Source organism: Lampetra fluviatilis, chromosome 74, assembly GCF_964198595.1.
Source record: "Lampetra fluviatilis chromosome 74, kcLamFluv1.1, whole genome shotgun sequence".
Lineage (NCBI taxonomy): Eukaryota > Metazoa > Chordata > Hyperoartia > Petromyzontiformes > Petromyzontidae > Lampetra > Lampetra fluviatilis.
The window spans coordinates 1,850,242-1,871,712 of NC_136348.1; the positions used below are offsets into that span (position 1 = coordinate 1,850,242).

General features: G+C 43.1%; 1 pseudogene; it reads right to left on the reverse strand.

The window, feature by feature from the left end:
• Positions 1 to 21,471, reverse strand: part of LOC144953344 (uncharacterized) — a 201,380-nt pseudogene that overhangs the window by 9,719 nt on the left and 170,190 nt on the right.

Consider the following 21,471-nt stretch of genomic DNA (forward strand, 5'->3'; position numbering starts at 1 on the left):
CAGCCCAAACAACTTTACCTTACGAGTAGGCAGGGGTCGCTATACAGTGAGTCTTAGCGGACTGAGCTGGCAGCTTCACCTGCCGGGAGCACGGCCAGTTGCGTAGCGCCCCCTACAGTTTCGCCCATGGGTCAATACCCCCATGGGGCAACCCAGCAGACTGTTTGATGGGTACAATGGGTACTTTTCGGTTTATCCGGCTTATTACGATTATTATGTATTGACGTTGATCACGTCTCCATGGACGGCATGCTGGTGTGCGAGTTCATTCATAACGAAAATTAGTAGAATGTCGGTCATAAAGGTGTTCGAGTTCATTCATAAGCAGTGTTCGCTTGATCCCCGATGACACAGACCTACACACAAACAAAGTACTCTTTATTAAATTAATTATCAGCTCAGACATCATCAACTCAATCATTTCCAAAGACGTGTGCGGTCCCGCGAGAGCAGGGCCTGGCAACAAATATCTGAGCAGCGGAAGCAGCAGAATCAGAAGTAGCTGCGTCGCCCTCGAAATGTGATGTTGCTGCTGCTGTATTTGCTTCTGCGTCGATCAAAATTGACGCTCTTGATCGTCGCATTTGATCAACTCTGACATTGTAAACTCTCACATGTTAAACTCTAACATAGTTAAATATAATATTATACGCTTTAAAATACGATTAACTGTTATAGTGCAGAACCACATAATTGGAGGTATGGGATTATAATCGCATAAGAATCATTAGATCGCACTGTGCTCATTAGAATCACACTGTGGTTGTACGTATGGTAAGTTAATATGCCAACCGGGGGTAGGATATGCAGGATTAGAATCGAATTACAATAATTCGAATCCCACTCGTCGTATTAGAATCACACTTTCCACTGTTGGATGAATGTGTCGTATCAATGGAATCGAATAGCCATATGAGTATATACAGTATACACAAATAAAGAGTATAACAATCACACATTGTAACATAGATACAATACACATTATTTAAAAAACGTATTTACAAATATATATTCCACTTTTTTAAAACTCAGAATGTCGTCGTTTATGTGGGGACATGGAGCGCAGTGGATCGTATCGTCTAAGCTGCTTTTCGGAATCCGTGTGATAACCCAGTCATATCGCCTAACTCCAGTTGCAGCACCTTACCAAAAATACATCTCCCCAACAAGGCAGCCTTACCGATGCTGTGTATTGTGTTTATGGGATAACAGAGGTGTGTATTTTCCCATACGTCTTGCCCAAAACGACTGATTGTCCGCTTAACAGCCTAGCCTGTAAACAACCATTGGTGACAGTGTTGTTTGAGAGCAGCTATTAAAGTCGCTTGCGGCAAACGAGGTGGTGGCTGGCCAAACCATGCCTCGCTGTTTGTCTCCAGAGTGATGACGGATACAAACCAGACCAAGCGGAGACCATGTACCAGATCGGATTTTGGTTACTGATGTTAGAGTGATTGTATTGCAAGTGTGGTCACTACGCGTCTGTACGTGCTCACTCCCGAAGCTCGGCGATTTTTGGCAACGCCACTGGGCTGCATTCACTTTAAATCGAGGACAATGGAGGGCATGGGGAACGTGTTTTTCCATTTATTCAAAATAAGCGCATAATTACACACTGAGATGCACTTACATATTCATGCATGAAGCACAAAGGGCACATTACCCTTCGGTATGTTAATAGACATGCGGATTGTACCTTCCAAAATTAACAATCGAATGCAAATATCCTGAAAGACAAAGGATTGGATCCTAGGGGGGGAGTTATAAGGCGGCTCAGAAGCAGAGCTCAATGCCATTTCGAGAGGGAACTTGGTGAGGTTGGACGCTCGACTCGTCGCTCTGCTGATCGCCCTTCAACCGCGAGACAACGCAGCCTGGCGAGCACAATTGCTGTGTCGACAGTGAGGCGACTTTTCGTCGAGAGAATTCGTGGCGACAGCTTCAGACGGGTTCCAGACATCGCTATACCTTGAATCTCCAAGTAAGTGTCTATTTTCGCGGAACGTGTTCGTCGTCTAATTAACGGGATTTTTTTGCGTCTCGCTTAGACGCGAGTGTCGTTCTTGTTTTAGCAGTTAACGAAATCTAAAACGCAACGCTAAACATCCTTGCGGCCGATAGCGTACTTTTGACTCAATGACACCGCTGCTGTTACTACGCTCACATGGAGCAGAGACGCTCTCCACAGCCCCACGCACACGGAGGCAAGAAGCCATTGAATTGCTCTGTGTGTGGGAAGTCCTTTTCATGGCCATCACATCTTCAGAGACACCAGAGAACACACACGGGCGAGAAGCCGTTCATGTGCTCTGTGTGTGGGAAGGCATTTGCACAGTCATCAACTCTTCAGAGTCATCGGAAAACACACACTGGTGAGAAGCCATTCCGGTGCCCTGTGTGTGGGAAGACATTTGCACATTCGTCAACTCTTCAAGACCATCAGAAAACACACACGGGCGAGAAGCCATTCCTGTGCACTGTGTGTGGGAAGACATTTGCACAGTCGTCAAATCTTCAGAAGCACCAGAGAACACACACGGGCGAGAAGCCATTCTTGTGCTCTGTGTGTGGGAAGTCATCACATCTTAAAAGGCATCAAAAGGTCCACAATGAATGGAAAGCCTCAGTTTTCGAGAACCAACAAAATGGATGTGATGTCCTCAATTATTCCAAGCTGCACAATTCACGGTTGCAGACTGCTTTGAACAGCCAAATGTTATCACAGTAAACAATTCGACCACAGCAGGACACTCAATCTCGAGCATCTGCGAAGCAACGATATGAGGGGGCTAAGACCTGCAAGTTTATTCGTGTGTTGACGTTATTTTAGCAATATAGTTAAGTACACTGTATATGATAAGAATTCGTCGACATGGTAGGTTTCTTGTTCTCCTTAATCAACCAAAATTATGACAAATTATGTCATAAATGAGTGTGAGCTAATTCTTCGGTAATATTCGCTAAACACCGATGGCACTAACTTACACTAAGTTATGTTTAAACAAAGTCAACTTAAATCTCAGCTCAGGATCATCTCTATTATTTCCATGAACGTGTGGGGTCCCACGAGAGCAGGGCCGGCCACAAACATTCGGGCAGCAGTTTGAGCAGAAGCAGAAGTCGCTGCTTTGCCATCGAACGGTTTCGTAGCTGCTGTAGTTGCTTCTGTTACTGTTATATACGCAGCATGTTGGTGTCCCGTAATGGGATAACGCCTTTGATGAAAAACTCTGATCCAACAAGTCACCTTCCTTGTCGAGACGCATTCTAAACACAATACTGTATTTAAATGTTGCTAAAATAACGTCTACACCCGATTCAACATGCAGTTCCACCTCGGCCATGAGCAACCCACAGCACGCGCAGAGGGAGGAGACCACGAGGGAGACGGCCTCAACTTGAAGAGAAAGTTGACAAACTCACGGATGCCATCACCCAGCTGCTGCAACGCTTGTCGGATGAGATGCTGCGTCCCGCGGCACCAATCCGTCATCACTCCGGAGACCAACAGCGAGGCATGGTTTGGCCAGCCACCACCTCGTTTGCCAAAACGACTTTAATAGCTGCTCTCAAACAACACTATCACCAATAGTGGTTTGGAATACTTGAGGACATGACATCTATTTTGTTGGTTTTTGAAACTGAAACCAATAATTAGGAGGCAAATCACGAGCGACGGCGATAGCATTTGCCAAGAATGTCTTCATTAATTGAGAACGAAAGTAAGAAGTTCGAAGGCTGTCAAAGACCGCCACATTTACGAGTTGGTTCTTTGGGGCTGTACAATGTGTGTAGTTGAAGGTGCTAGGTGTTGTCTTCTTCTAACAGCTACTAACATGCGTGTGATGACTGTTTTCAGGATTTGTCCATTGTTGTTGTTCTTTTTTTAGGCTTTTTTTCTTGAGTTCTTTCACTTGAGTGTTGCAGTTTGAGAATTCGTCATGTGACAGTCGTGTTTTTCTAAGTATTAATATAATAATATTCCGTCTTTTGCTATTCGATGACATTGAGATGAGACCTTCATCTAGCAGTGAAAATCGTGATTGTAATACGACCGTGTTGTAATTTTAACAATTTTTATCCGATCCTTGCACGTAGACCATACATACATATGAGCAGAGTGTGATTCTAATACGACCACACCGATTCTAATGCTTCTAATGAGATTATAATACCTTACCTCCGTTTATATGGTTCTAAATTTAAACACTAGTTTATAATCGTTTAATGTTTAGTGTTTTCGTTTATAGTGTTACAGTTTACATGTTATAGAGTACAGTGTATCCCCGGCATACTTCGGGATTAGGGAATGGTAGGTTGAGAAACGATTATCAACGGGGACCTTTCCCCTCAAGGAACACGTGTTAATCGGGTAGACAGCCAAGATGCTGCCGGTTAAGGGCACACTTGTGTGACGGAGATCCTCCACCTGAAACTCGCTTAACACGTTTTTACTAGGAACATTTTAAAATAAAGAACGGACAAACATTTGTTCAAAATACGTTTTTATTCATCTGCAATAATCTTAATTTTAGAACTTTCGTGACTGCAGGAATTATTATTTGTTTCTTTCGGTTAAGTCACGTCTAAAGATAAAATAATAAATTAAATTAAATAATAGAATACGACGTTTCGATTGCAACACAAGCAATCATCATCAGGTATAATGAAATAGCGACGTCGTATTCTATTATTTAATTTAATTTATTATTTTATCTTTAGACGTGACTTAACCGAAAGAAACAAATAATAATTCCTGCAGTCACGAAAGTTCTAAAATTAAGATTGAACCACTTCTACGGGGAAGTTTTAAGCTTATCTTTTTTCTCTCTCTCTGGCGACTTGTTTTCTCTGCCTGTGTCCTCTCTTTAGATTGTTCACACTTAAATTCTAACTTAGCAATCTTTGAAATACGTAATCAACCAGGCTATGCGTTAATTGTGTGTTGACCGACCCTCTGTGTTGTATTACATTACATTTCGATATTTTACTAGGTTATTTAATTTTAGTGTGTCCTTCTCCTGATTTTCAGGCTTGCTTGCCGTGCCATCGCATTCGCAGCACCACGTCTGTTGACCACTCATTGATATGCTAATTTTTTCTCTAACCCTCCTCCCTCTCTCTGCCTCCGCCCCCCCCCCCCTCTGTCTATTTAAGGCCACCACACAGAGACGATCACCCCTCTCTGTTACCTGTGTTGCTCTCGCTATGTATCTTGGTGATATCTGTCTGCTAATATGTCTGTCTATAGTTTTCTGGTTAGATTTTATGTCGCTATTTCATTATACCTGATGATGATTGCTTGTGTTGCAATCGAAACGTCGTATTCTATTATTTAATTTAATTTATTATTTTATCTTTAGACGTGACTTAACCGAAAGAAACAAATAATAATCTGCAATAATGTTGACGTTAAAATTCGAACCGAATATTTATTATGTCCTATGTTCAAACAGTTACAGTACAATGCAAACCATATCCGTTCCAGGAATACCAAAGCGTTAAAGTATCATTCTCCATTATTTTCTTATTAGTTCATCACGTTTGTTCACCTGTGCGTCTATGTTGAAGTCAAGGCCATACATCCAACGAACGCGTCATCAATGTACATACTGAAATCGGTTATCTAAAGTCAATTAACACCAACCAAAAAAAACTATATACTTGAAAAAAATCCGTTTAAAATGTTGAGTAAAGATGTACCTATAGACGCTTTCCAACTTTAGCTCAACAGAAACATTTAACGACCAGTGCTCATCACACCACTTCAGCAAGTAATCCGATAACATTACAAACCACCACTGTGCACGTCACGAAACTCTCACAAAAACTGTATAACTAAAATGGTAAAAATTACGCACAAAAGTACTCGATATGGCTTAATAGGTGTAACCACATGCAATATTATGTTTCAGTCACCCCGAGCTTTCGGTTTGATCCTCGAGCCACTCCATTACATCCAACCATCTCTCGGGATCCAACTGCATGGGATCGAAGGTGGAAACTTCTTCAGGACTCAATGCAGCACCTTGAATTTCACCTTTTGATTTCAGCTTCCTATCATCGTGGACCTCCTGATGCCTGTTCCGTTTTGACGACTGTGAAAATGCCTTCCCACACACAGAGCACAGGAACGGCTTCTCGCCCGTGTGTGTTTTCTTATGAGTTTGAAGAGTTGATGATTGTGCAAATGTCTTCCCACACACAGAGCACAGGAATGGCTTCTCGCCCGTGTGTGTTCTCTGATGAGTTTGAAGAGTTGATGAGTCTGCAAATGTCTTCCCACACACAGGGCACAGGAATGGCTTCTCACCCGTGTGTGTTCTCTGATGAGTTTGAAGAGTTGATGACTGTGCAAATGTCTTCCCACACACAGGGCACAGGAATGGCTTCTCGCCCGTGTGTGTTTTCTGGTGAATATGAAGATGTGATGACTTTGCAAATGTCTTCCTACACACAGGGCACAGGAATGGCTTCTCGCCCGTGTGTGTTTTCTTATGAGTTTGAAGAGTTGATGACTGTGCAAATGTCTTCCCACACACAGAGCACAGGAATGGCTTCTCGTCCGTGTGTGTTCTCTGATGAGTTTGAAGAGTTTATGAGTCTGCAAATGTCTTCCCACACACAGGGCACAGGAATGGCTTCTCGCCCGTGTGTGTTCTCTGATGACTCTTAAGATGTGATGACTGTGCAAATGACTTTCCACACACAGGGCACAGGAATGGTTTCTCGCCCGTGTCTGTTCTCTGATGAGTTTGAAGAGTTGATGAGTGTGCAAATGTCTTCCCACACACAGGGCACAGGAATGGCTTCTCGCTCGTATGTGTTCTCTGATGACTCTGAAGATGTGATGACTGTGCAAATGTCTTCCCACACACAGGGCACAGGAATGGCTTCTCGCCCGTGTGTGTTTTCTGGTGACTATGAAGATGTGATGGCTATGAAAAGGACTTCCAACACACAGAGCAATTGAATGGCTTCTTGCCTCCGTGTGCGTGGGGCTGTGGAGAGCGTCTCTGCTCCATGTGAGCCGCAATGATGTTTAGCGTTGAGTTTTGGATTTTGTTAACTGATAAAACAAGAACGACACTCGCGTCTAACCGAGACGCAAAAAAATCCCGCTAATTTAACGACGAAAACGTTTGAGATTTCATCCGCGAAAATAGACACTTACTTGGAGATTCACGGTATATTGATGTCTGTAACCCGTCTGAAAATGTCGCCACGAACTCTCCCGACGCAAAGTTGCCTAACTGTCGACACAGCAATTGTGCTCGCCAGGCTGCGTTGTCTCGCGGTAGAAGGGCGATCAGCAGAGCGACGAGTCGAGCGTCCAACCTCATCAAGTTCCCTCTCGAAATGGCATTGAGCTCTGCTTTTGAGTCGCCTTATAACTCCCCCCCTAGGATCCAATCCTTTGTCTTTCAGGATATTTGCATTCGAAAGTTAATTTTGGAATGCACAATCCGCATGTCTATTAACATACCGAAGGGTAATGTGTCCATTGTGCTTCATGCACGAATATGTAAGTGCTTCTCAGTGTGTAATTGTGCATCTCAGTGTGTAAGTGCATCTCAGTGTGTAATTGTGCGCTTATTTTGAATAAATGGAAAAACTTTGTCCTCGATTTAAAGTGAATGCAGAGAAATTAGCATGTAACTTTAGAAAAGGAAGAGAGCGGTCTTCTCGACGAGGGAGTGAAACCCAATAGGTAATATTATTTTACAGCGTTACAATGGATAGGTTGTAGTTCATAGGTTATAATATTATGTTTCACTATGATAGAGCTGAACATGTGAGAGTATACAATATCAGAGTTGATCAAATGCGACAATCAAGGGCGTCAATCGGGTGAGTTTGATCAGAGACTTTAATCAAAGGCGTCATCCCATCACGGAACACCACCTCCCTGCGTTTATTACAGCAACAGAAGCAACAACAGCAGCAACAACAGCAGCGACAACAGCAGCAACATCACATTTCGAGTTCGACGCAGCTACGTCCGATTCTGCTGCCCAGCTGTTTGTAGTCGGGACCTGTTCTCGCAGGACCCCACACGTCATTGGAAATGATTGCGATGATCATGTCTGAGCTGAGAATTAAGTCACTCAAGATTACTTTGTTTAACCATAACTTTAGGTAGTTTAGTGTCATATAGGCTCTGTGAATACTACTCATGAATGAAATCACACTCCTGTATGACCGACATTGTACTAATTTTGGTTGATCGAGTAGAACAAGGCACGTGCCATGTCCAGACGTATTCTTAACAACAGTGTCCTTAAATATGATGCTAAAATAAATGTTAACACTGGATTAAACGTGCACCTCTTAACCCCTCCCTCGCATTTACGACGAACGATTTGCATTTGCACATAACATTTCAAGTTCAAGTTCAAGTTCATTTATTAGGTATAGCCCTGTGAGCCATTCAGCTCTTTAATCGGGTGCAACCGCAACAAACAAAAAACAAAAACATGAACAAAAAACATCTTAAAGTGAATATGTGACTAAGTGCAAACAGAAAATCCAAGAAAAGACAGCAAAATATTGCAGAAAAAACACCGTACACCAACGCTGTGTGCAAAAATCCCAGTGGGATGCAAGTCAAACAACAACAACAACCACAAGACAGCTTAGATTAAGGCCATCAGTCTAACTCTGTACTACAACAAACAAACATGGCTAAACCAATACACTTTTCGAAATCACCAAAATAAAGCCATGAAAGCAATGAAAAAGCAATCATAGGAACATACATTCAAGCACAATAAAATGCTAATACGACCATATTGTTATTCTAAAAATTGAATGCGATTCTTGCCCTGTACCCCCCACAGTTCACATATCCGACCCCCGGTTCGATTGAACAGATAATTTACATACATGTGTAGAGTGCGATTTTAATATTTCTAATGAGATTAAAATACTGTACCTCCGTTTATGGTGCCATAAATTATAAAACCAGTTGATAATTTTTTTGTCGTTTAATGTTTAGTGTTATTGTTTATAATGTTATCAATTTACATGTTTTTTTAAGTACAGGTGTTTCCCGGTATACATCGGTGTTATGGACCTGAACGTTGCGAAATGATTCATAACGAGGATCTATCCCCACCAGAGCGCAAGCCGCCAATGAAAATAACTCGGGCGACGGGAACACGTGCTTCCATGGGTAGTGGGGGACAGGGCATGGTGTATTGCCTACAGGTGCCACCGGGTATGTCCCCCAAGTTACTCCGCCCATGGCGGGGTCAGGTAGAGGTCATAGAGGTGGGTGATGTAAAGACAGTGCATCAACTAAGGGACAAGTGGTGACAACAAGATAGAGAGAGTTCGAGAAGGGAAGGCGGGGCCAAGTGTGGGTGGAGGTTCACGCCGAGAATGAGAGAGGGGGAGGAACGAGGTTTGGGGCTGTGTTGGCTGGTTATCGTTGATAGTGTTACAGTTCACATGTCATACTTGATGATTAGGGACCGTAACGTTGCGAATAGATTAATAATGGGGACCTTTCCCCTCCAGGGACACATGTTAATGGAGAGACAGCCAAGATGCTGCCGGTTAAGGGCAGATTTGTGTGACGAAGATCCTCCACCTGAAACTCGCTTAAAACACGTTTTTGCTATGAACATTGTAAAATAAATAAACGGACAAACATTTGTTAAAAATACGTTTTTATTAATCTGCATTAATTTTTACGTTAAAACTCCAACCGCATATGTATTAAGTCCTATGTTCAAACAGTTACAGTACAATGCAAACCATATCCGTTCCAGGAATACCAAAGCGTTAACGTATCATTCCCCATGATTTCCTTATTAGTTCACCACGTTTGTTCACTGTTCGTCTATGTTGAAGTCAAGGCCATATATCCAACGAACGCGTCATCAATGTACATCCTAAAGTCGATTATTACCAACCAAAAAAAGCTTTATACTTGAAAATAAACCCGTTTAAAATGTTGAGTAAAGATCTAACTACAGATGCATTCCAACCTTAACTCAACAGGAAGACTTAAACACTACAATATTGTCCGGAATTGAACAATCTCACAACCACTGCTCATCACACCACTTCACCAAGTAATCCGACAACATCAAAAATCACCACCTGCACGTCAAGAAACTCTCAAACGAACTGTAAAACTAAATGGTCAGAATTACACACAAAAGTACTCATGGCGGCTTAATAGGTATAACCGCATGCAACATTATATTCAAGCACCACTAGCTCTCGGTTTGATCCTCGAGCCACTCCATTACATCCAGCCATCTCTCGGGATCCAACTGCATGGGATCGAAGGTGGAAACTTCTTCAGGACTCATTGCAGCACCTTGAATTTCACCTTTTGATTTCAGCTTCCTATCATCGCGGACCTCATGATGCCTGTTCCGTTTTGACGACTGTGAAAATGCCTTCCCACACACAGAGCACAGGAACGGCTTCTCGCCCGTGTGTGTTTTCTTATGAGTTTGAAGAGTTGATGACTGTGTAAATGTCTTCCCACACACAGAGCACAGGAATGGCTTCTCGTCCGTGTGTGTTCTCTGATGAGTTTGAAGAGTTGATGAGTCTGCAAATGTCTTCCCACACACAGGGCACAGGAATGGCTTCTCGCCCGTATGTGTTCTCTGATGACTCTGAAGATGTGATGACTGTGCAAATGTCTTCCCACACACAGGGCACAGGAATGGCTTCTCGCCCGTGTGTGTTTTCTGGTGACTATGAAGATGTGATGGCCATGAAAAGGATTTCCCACACACAGAGCAATTGAATGGCTTCTTGCCTCCGTGTGCGTGGGGCTGTGGAGAGCGTCTCTGCTCCATGTGAGCGTAGTAACAGCAGCGATGTTATCGAGTCAAATGTACGCTATCGGCCGCAATGATGTTTAGCGTTGAGTTTTGGATTTTGTTAACTGATAAAACAAGAACGACACTCGCGTCTAACCGAGACGCAAAAAAATCCCGCTAATTTAACGACGAAAACGTTTGAGATTTCATCCGCGAAAATAGACACTTACTTGGAGATTCACGGTTTATCGATGTCTGGAACCCGTCTGAAGATGTCGCCACGAACTCTCCCGACGCAAAGTCGCCTAACTGTCGACACAGCAATTGTGCTCGCCAGGCTGCGTTGTCTCGCGGTTGAAGGGCGATCAGCAGAGCGACGAGTCGAGCGGCCAACCTCATCAAGTTCCCTCTCGAAATGGCATTGAGCTCTGCTTCTGAGCCGCCTTATAACTCCCCCCCTAGGATCCAATCCTTTGTCTTTCAGGATATTTGCATTCGATTGTTAATTTTGGAAGGTACAATCCGCATGTATATTAACATACCGAAGGGTAATGTGCCCTTTGTGCTTCATGCATGAATATGTAAGTGCATCTCAGTGTGTAATTATGCGCTTATTTTGAATAAATGGAAAAACACCATGCCCTCCATTGTCCTCGATTTAAAGTGAATGCAGCCCAGTAGCGTTGCCAAACATCGCCGAGCTTCGGAAGTGAGCACGTACAGACGCGTAGTGACCACACTTGCAACACAATCACTCTAACATCAGTAACCAAAATCCGATCTGGTACGTGGTCTCCGCTTGGTCTGGTTTGTATCCGTCATCACTCAGGAGACAAACAGCGAGGCATGGTTTGGCCAGCCACCACCTCTTTTGCCAAAGCGACTTTAATAGCTGCTCTCAAACAACACTATCACCAATGGTGGTTTACAGGCTATGCTGTTAAGCGGACAATCAGTCGTTTTTGGCAAGGCGTACGGGAAAATACACACCTCTGTTATCCCATAAACATAATACACAGCATCGGTAAGGCTGCCTTGTTGGGGAGATGTAGTTTGGGTAAGGTGCTGTCACTGGAGTTAGGCGATGTGACTGGGTTATCACACGGATTCCAAAAAGCAGCTTAGACGATACGATCCACTGCGCTCCATGTCCCCACATAAACGACGACATTCTGAGTTTTTAAATAGTGGAATATATATTTGTAAATACGTGTTTTAAATAATGTTCATTATATTTATGTTACAATGTGTGATTGTTATACTCTTTATTTGTGTATACTGTATATACTTATATGGCTATTCGATTCCATTGATACGACACATGCATCCAACAGTGGAAAGTGTGATTCTAATACGACGAGTGGGATTCGAATTTTTGTAATTCGATTCTAATCCTGCATATCCTACCCCCGGTTGGCATATTAACTTACCATACGTACAACCACAGTGTGATTCTAATGAGCACAGTGCGATCTAATGTTTCTTATGCGATTATAATCCCATACCTCCAATTATGTGGTTCTGCACTATAACAGTTAATCGTATTTTAAAGCGTATAATATTATATTTAACTATGTTAGAGTTTAACATGTGAGAGTTTACAATGTCAGAGTTGATCAAATGCGACGATCAAGAGCGTCAATTTTGATCGACGCAGAAGCAAATACAGCAGCAGCAACATCACATTTCGAGGGCGACGCAGCTACTTCTGATTCTGCTGCTTCCGCTGCTCAGATATTTGTTGCCAGGCCCTGCTCTCGCGGGACCCCACACGTCTTTGGAAATGATTGAGATGAAGATGTCTGAGCTGATAATTAATTTAATAAAGAGTACTTTGTTTGTGTGTAGGTCTGTGTCATCGGGGTTCAAGCGAACACTGCTTATGAATGAACTCGAACACCTTTATGACCGACATTCTACTAATTTTCGTTATGAATGAACTCGCACACCAGCATGCCGTCCATGGAGACGTGATCAACGTCAATACATAATAATGGTAATAAGCCGGATAAACCGAAAAGTACCCATTGTACCCATCAAACAGTCAGCTGGGTTGCCCCATGGGGGTATTGACCCATGGGCGAAACTGTAGGGGGCGCTACGCAACTGGCCGTGCTCCCGGCAGGTGAAGCTGCCAGCTCAGTCCGCTAAGACTCACTGTATAGCGACCCCTGCCTACTCGTAAGGTAAAGTTGTTTGGGCTGTTTTTATATATAGTATAAATTGATTATCTTTCATTTAATTTTATTTTTATTTTCTTGTTTTATTTAATTTAAATTTATGAATGATGCCCTGACTGGTGAGCATTTTCAATTTCGTTGTACTGGTGACAATGACAATAAACGATTATCTATCTATTATCTATTATCTAATCGCAGCACCCAGCACCCATTTTTTACATAAATATACGTAATATTAGCGTAACTACCATTCGCACACTTGCATACACAGCACACTCACACAGCGCAGGGTCTGTGCCCACAGTGCACTGCACCACTGCGGCGCAGACCTTGCCAGACGTATGCTTTCGCTCTCTTTGCCAGCGGGAGTATTTATTTATATCGAATCAAAGTGAGCAGCAACATCACATTTCGAGGGCGACGCAGCTACTTCTGATTCTGCTGCTTCCGCTGCTCAGATATTTGTTGCCAGGCCCTGCTCTCGCGGGACCCCACACGTCTTTGGAAATGATTGAGATGATGATGTCTGAGCTGATAATAATTTAATAAAGAGTACTTTGTTTGTGTGTAGGTCTGTGTCATCGGGGATCAGCGAATACTGCTTATGAATGAACTCACACACCTTTATGACTGACATTGTACTAGTTTTGGTTGATCGAGACGAACAAGGCACGTGCCATTTTCAGACGAATTGATATTAACAATATTGTCCTTAAATATGATGCTAACACTGGATTAAGGTTAACACTGGATTAAACATGCACATTTTAAACCCCTGCCTCGCATTTATGACTAACGATTCGCATTTGCACATAACATATATTCAAGCACAGTAAAATGCGCATACGAACATATTGTTACTAGAATAATTTTAATGCGATTCTAACCCTGCAAACCCCCACAGTTCGCATATCTGTCCCCCGATTCGATTGAACGTATACTTTACAAACATATGAGCGATTAAAATGCTTGTAATGACATTCTCATACCGTAACTCCGTTTATGGTGGAATCTATTATAAAAAATTTTTTAAAGTCGTTTAATGTTTAGTGTTATTGTTCATAGTGTTATCAGTTTACATGTTATAGAGTACAGGTGATCCCCATAAAAACTTCGGGTTTCGGGACCAGAACGTTGTGAAACGATTTACAACGAGGAACTTTCCCTGCCAGAGCGCAAGCCGCTAATTAAAAGAACACGGGGCGGCGGGAACACGTGCTTCCATGGGCGGTCGTAGACAGGTTGTATTGCCCACAGGTGACACCGGGTACGTCCACCAAGTTGCTCCGCCCATGGCGGGGTCTTGTTGAAGTCATAGAGGTGAAATGGCCGCAGTGTGTACCCATGTAGTTATGTCCGTCCCCACCCAGACAGCTCATCCCCATGTCCTGTACAGCCCAAGTCTGGTGTGTCCGACGTGGTGGGGCACTCGGCAACGGAAACCGTACGCCCACTGCTCATTACACCACTTCGGCAAGTAATCCGATAACATTACAAACCACCACTGTGCACGTCATTAAACTCACAAAAACTGTAAAACTAAAATGGTCAAAATTATACACAAAAGTACTCGATACGGCTTAATAGGTATAACCACGTAACATAATATTTTTTTTCAGTCACTCCGAGCTCTCTGGTTGACTCTCAAGCCACTCCATTACATCCAGCCATCTCTCGGGATCCAACTGCATGGGATCGAAGGTGGAAACATCTTGAGGATTCATTCCAGCACCTTGAATTTCAGCTTTTGATTTCAGTTTCCTATCATTGTGGACCTTCTGATGTCTGTTCATGTTTGATGAGCGTGCAAATGTCTTCCCACACACAGGGCACAGGAATGGCTTCTCGCCCGTGTGTGTTCTCTGATGAGTTTGAAGAGTTGACGAGTGTGCAAATGCCTTCCCACACACAGAGCACAAGAATGGCTTCTCGCCCGTGTGTGTTCTCTGATGGTTTTGAAGAGTTGATGATTGTGCAAATATCTTCCCACACACAGGGCACAGGAATGGCTTCTCGCCCGTGTGTGTTTTCTCATGATCTTGAAGATTTGATGCCAGTGCAAATGCCTTCCCACACACAGAGCACAGGAACGGCTTCTCGCCCGTGTGTGTTCTCTGGTGTCTCTGAAGATGTGATGACCGTGCAAATGTCTTCAAACACACAGGGCACAGGAACGGCTTCTCGCCCGTGTGTGTTCTCTGGTGTCTCTGAAGATGTGATGGCCGTGGAAATGACTTCCCACACACAGAGCAATTGAATGGCTTCTTGCCTCCGTGTGCGTGGGGCTGTGGAGAGCGTCTCTGCTCCATGTGAGCGTAGTAACAGCAGCGATGTTATCGAGTCAAATGTACGCTATCGGCCGCAATGATGTTTAGCGTTGAGTTTTGGATTTTGTTAACTGATAAAACAAGAACGACACTCGCGTCTAACCGAGACGCAAAAAAATCCCGCTAATTTAACGACGAAAACGTTTGAGATTTCATCCGCGAAAATAGACACTTACTTGGAGATTCACGGTATATTGATGTCTGTAACCCGTCTGAAAATGTCGCCACGAACTCTCCCGACGCAAAGTTGCCTAACTGTCGACACAGCAATTGTGCTCGCCAGGCTGCGTTGTCTCGCGGTAGAAGGGCGATCAGCAGAGAGACGAGTCGAGCGTCCAACCTCATCAAGTTCCCTCTCGAAATGGCATTGAGCTCTGCTTTTGAGTCGCCTTATAACTCCCCCCCTAGGATCCAATCCTTTGTCTTTCAGGATATTTGCATTCGAAAGTTAATTTTGGAATGCACAATCCGCATGTCTATTAACATACCGAAGGGTAATGTGTCCATTGTGCTTCATGCACGAATATGTAAGTGCTTCTCAGTGTGTAATTGTGCATCTCAGTGTGTAAGTGCATCTCAGTGTGTAATTGTGCGCTTATTTTGAATAAATGGAAAAACTTTGTCCTCGATTTAAAGTGAATGCAGAGAAATTAGCATGTAACTTTAGAAAAGGAAGAGAGCGGTCTTCTCGACGAGGGAGTGAAACCCAATAGGTAATATTATTTTACAGCGTTACAATGGATAGGTTGTAGTTCATAGGTTATAATATTATGTTTCACTATGATAGAGCTGAACATGTGAGAGTATACAATATCAGAGTTGATCAAATGCGACAATCAAGGGCGTCAATCGGGTGAGTTTGATCAGAGACTTTAATCAAAGGCGTCATCCCATCACGGAACACCACCTCCCTGCGTTTATTACAGCAACAGAAGCAACAACAGCAGCAACAACAGCAGCGACAACAGCAGCAACATCACATTTCGAGTTCGACGCAGCTACGTCCGATTCTGCTGCCCAGCTGTTTGTAGTCGGGACCTGTTCTCGCAGGACCCCACACGTCATTGGAAATGATTGCGATGATCATGTCTGAGCTGAGAATTAAGTCACTCAAGATTACTTTGTTTAACCATAACTTTAGGTAGTTTAGTGTCATATAGGCTCTGTGAATACTACTCATGAATGAAATCACACTCCTGTATGACCGACATTGTACTAATTTTGGTTGATCGAGTAGAACAAGGCACGTGCCATGTCCAGACGTATTCTTAACAACAGTGTCCTTAAATATGATGCTAAAATAAATGTTAACACTGGATTAAACGTGCACCTCTTAACCCCTCCCTCGCATTTACGACGAACGATTTGCATTTGCACATAACATTTCAAGTTCAAGTTCAAGTTCATTTATTAGGTATAGCCCTGTGAGCCATTCAGCTCTTTAATCGGGTGCAACCGCAACAAACAAAAAACAAAAACATGAACAAAAAACATCTTAAAGTGAATATGTGACTAAGTGCAAACAGAAAATCCAAGAAAAGACAGCAAAATATTGCAGAAAAAACACCGTACACCAACGCTGTGTGCAAAAATCCCAGTGGGATGCAAGTCAAACAACAACAACAACCACAAGACAGCTTAGATTAAGGCCATCAGTCTAACTCTGTACTACAACAAACAAACATGGCTAAACCAATACACTTTTCGAAATCACCAAAATAAAGCCATGAAAGCAATGAAAAAGCAATCATAGGAACATACATTCAAGCACAATAAAATGCTAATACGACCATATTGTTATTCTAAAAATTGAATGCGATTCTTGCCCTGTACCCCCCACAGTTCACATATCCGACCCCCGGTTCGATTGAACAGATAATTTACATACATGTGTAGAGTGCGATTTTAATATTTCTAATGAGATTAAAATACCGTACCTCCGTTTATGGTGCCATAAATTATAAAACCAGTTGATAATTTTTTTGTCGTTTAATGTTTAGTGTTATTGTTTATAATGTTATCAATTTACATGTTTTTTTAAGTACAGGTGTTTCCCGGTATACATCGGTGTTATGGACCTGAACGTTGCGAAATGATTCATAACGAGGATCTATCCCCACCAGAGCGCAAGCCGCCAATGAAAATAACTCGGGCGACGGGAACACGTGCTTCCATGGGTAGTGGGGGACAGGGCATGGTGTATTGCCTACAGGTGCCACCGGGTATGTCCCCCAAGTTACTCCGCCCATGGCGGGGTCAGGTAGAGGTCATAGAGGTGGGTGATGTAAAGACAGTGCATCAACTAAGGGACAAGTGGTGACAACAAGATAGAGAGAGTTCGAGAAGGGAAGGCGGGGCCAAGTGTGGGTGGAGGTTCACGCCGAGAATGAGAGAGGGGGAGGAACGAGGTTTGGGGCTGTGTTGGCTGGTTATCGTTGATAGTGTTACAGTTCACATGTCATACTTGATGATTAGGGACCGTAACGTTGCGAATAGATTAATAATGGGGACCTTTCCCCTCCAGGGACACATGTTAATGGAGAGACAGCCAAGATGCTGCCGGTTAAGGGCAGATTTGTGTGACGAAGATCCTCCACCTGAAACTCGCTTAAAACACGTTTTTGCTATGAACATTGTAAAATAAATAAACGGACAAACATTTGTTAAAAATACGTTTTTATTAATCTGCATTAATTTTTACGTTAAAACTCCAACCGCATATGTATTAAGTCCTATGTTCAAACAGTTACAGTACAATGCAAACCATATCCGTTCCAGGAATACCAAAGCGTTAACGTATCATTCCCCATGATTTCCTTATTAGTTCACCACGTTTGTTCACTGTTCGTCTATGTTGAAGTCAAGGCCATATATCCAACGAACGCGTCATCAATGTACATCCTAAAGTCGATTATTACCAACCAAAAAAAGCTTTATACTTGAAAATAAACCCGTTTAAAATGTTGAGTAAAGATCTAACTACAGATGCATTCCAACCTTAACTCAACAGGAAGACTTAAACACTACAATATTGTCCGGAATTGAACAATCTCACAACCACTGCTCATCACACCACTTCACCAAGTAATCCGACAACATCAAAAATCACCACCTGCACGTCAAGAAACTCTCAAACGAACTGTAAAACTAAATGGTCAGAATTACACACAAAAGTACTCATGGCGGCTTAATAGGTATAACCGCATGCAACATTATATTCAAGCACCACTAGCTCTCGGTTTGATCCTCGAGCCACTCCATTACATCCAGCCATCTCTCGGGATCCAACTGCATGGGATCGAAGGTGGAAACTTCTTCAGGACTCATTGCAGCACCTTGAATTTCACCTTTTGATTTCAGCTTCCTATCATCGCGGACCTCATGATGCCTGTTCCGTTTTGACGACTGTGAAAATGCCTTCCCACACACAGAGCACAGGAACGGCTTCTCGCCCGTGTGTGTTTTCTTATGAGTTTGAAGAGTTGATGACTGTGTAAATGTCTTCCCACACACAGAGCACAGGAATGGCTTCTCGTCCGTGTGTGTTCTCTGATGAGTTTGAAGAGTTGATGAGTCTGCAAATGTCTTCCCACACACAGGGCACAGGAATGGCTTCTCGCCCGTATGTGTTCTCTGATGACTCTGAAGATGTGATGACTGTGCAAATGTCTTCCCACACACAGGGCACAGGAATGGCTTCTCGCCCGTGTGTGTTTTCTGGTGACTATGAAGATGTGATGGCCATGAAAAGGATTTCCCACACACAGAGCAATTGAATGGCTTCTTGCCTCCGTGTGCGTGGGGCTGTGGAGAGCGTCTCTGCTCCATGTGAGCGTAGTAACAGCAGCGATGTTATCGAGTCAAATGTACGCTATCGGCCGCAATGATGTTTAGCGTTGAGTTTTGGATTTTGTTAACTGATAAAACAAGAACGACACTCGCGTCTAACCGAGACGCAAAAAAATCCCGCTAATTTAACGACGAAAACGTTTGAGATTTCATCCGCGAAAATAGACACTTACTTGGAGATTCACGGTTTATCGATGTCTGGAACCCGTCTGAAGATGTCGCCACGAACTCTCCCGACGCAAAGTCGCCTAACTGTCGACACAGCAATTGTGCTCGCCAGGCTGCGTTGTCTCGCGGTTGAAGGGCGATCAGCAGAGCGACGAGTCGAGCGGCCAACCTCATCAAGTTCCCTCTCGAAATGGCATTGAGCTCTGCTTCTGAGCCGCCTTATAACTCCCCCCCTAGGATCCAATCCTTTGTCTTTCAGGATATTTGCATTCGATTGTTAATTTTGGAAGGTACAATCCGCATGTATATTAACATACCGAAGGGTAATGTGCCCTTTGTGCTTCATGCATGAATATGTAAGTGCATCTCAGTGTGTAATTATGCGCTTATTTTGAATAAATGGAAAAACACCATGCCCTCCATTGTCCTCGATTTAAAGTGAATGCAGCCCAGTAGCGTTGCCAAACATCGCCGAGCTTCGGAAGTGAGCACGTACAGACGCGTAGTGACCACACTTGCAACACAATCACTCTAACATCAGTAACCAAAATCCGATCTGGTACGTGGTCTCCGCTTGGTCTGGTTTGTATCCGTCATCACTCAGGAGACAAACAGCGAGGCATGGTTTGGCCAGCCACCACCTCTTTTGCCAAAGCGACTTTAATAGCTGCTCTCAAACAACACTATCACCAATGGTGGTTTACAGGCTATGCTGTTAAGCGGACAATCAGTCGTTTTTGGCAAGGCGTACGGGAAAATACACACCTCTGTTATCCCATAAACATAATACACAGCATCGGTAAGGCTGCCTTGTTGGGGAGATGTAGTTTGGGTAAGGTGCTGTCACTGGAGTTAGGCGATGTGACTGGGTTATCACACGGATTCCAAAAAGCAGCTTAGACGATACGATCCACTGCGCTCCATGTCCCCACATAAACGACGACATTCTGAGTTTTTAAATAGTGGAATATATATTTGTAAATACGTGTTTTAAATAATGTTCATTATATTTATGTTACAATGTGTGATTGTTATACTCTTTATTTGTGTATACTGTATATACTTATATGGCTATTCGATTCCATTGATACGACACATGCATCCAACAGTGGAAAGTGTGATTCTAATACGACGAGTGGGATTCGAATTTTTGTAATTCGATTCTAATCCTGCATATCCTACCCCCGGTTGGCATATTAACTTACCATACGTACAACCACAGTGTGATTCTAATGAGCACAGTGCGATCTAATGTTTCTTATGCGATTATAATCCCATACCTCCAATTATGTGGTTCTGCACTATAACAGTTAATCGTATTTTAAAGCGTATAATATTATATTTAACTATGTTAGAGTTTAACATGTGAGAGTTTACAATGTCAGAGTTGATCAAATGCGACGATCAAGAGCGTCAATTTTGATCGACGCAGAAGCAAATACAGCAGCAGCAACATCACATTTCGAGGGCGACGCAGCTACTTCTGATTCTGCTGCTTCCGCTGCTCAGATATTTGTTGCCAGGCCCTGCTCTCGCGGGACCCCACACGTCTTTGGAAATGATTGAGATGAAGATGTCTGAGCTGATAATTAATTTAATAAAGAGTACTTTGTTTGTGTGTAGGTCTGTGTCATCGGGGTTCAAGCGAACACTGCTTATGAATGAACTCGAACACCTTTATGACCGACATTCTACTAATTTTCGTTATGAATGAACTCGCACACCAGCATGCCGTCCATGGAGACGTGATCAACGTCAATACATAATAATGGTAATAAGCCGGATAAACCGAAAAGTACCCATTGTACCCATCAAACAGTCAGCTGGGTTGCCCCATGGGGGTATTGACCCATGGGCGAAACTGTAGGGGGCGCTACGCAACTGGCCGTGCTCCCGGCAGGTGAAGCTGCCAGCTCAGTCCGCTAAGACTCACTGTATAGCGACCCCTGCCTACTCGTAAGGTAAAGTTGTTTGGGCTGTTTTTATATATAGTATAAATTGATTATCTTTCATTTAATTTTATTTTTATTTTCTTGTTTTATTTAATTTAAATTTATGAATGATGCCCTGACTGGTGAGCATTTTCAATTTCGTTGTACTGGTGACAATGACAATAAACGATTATCTATCTATTATCTATTATCTAATCGCAGCACC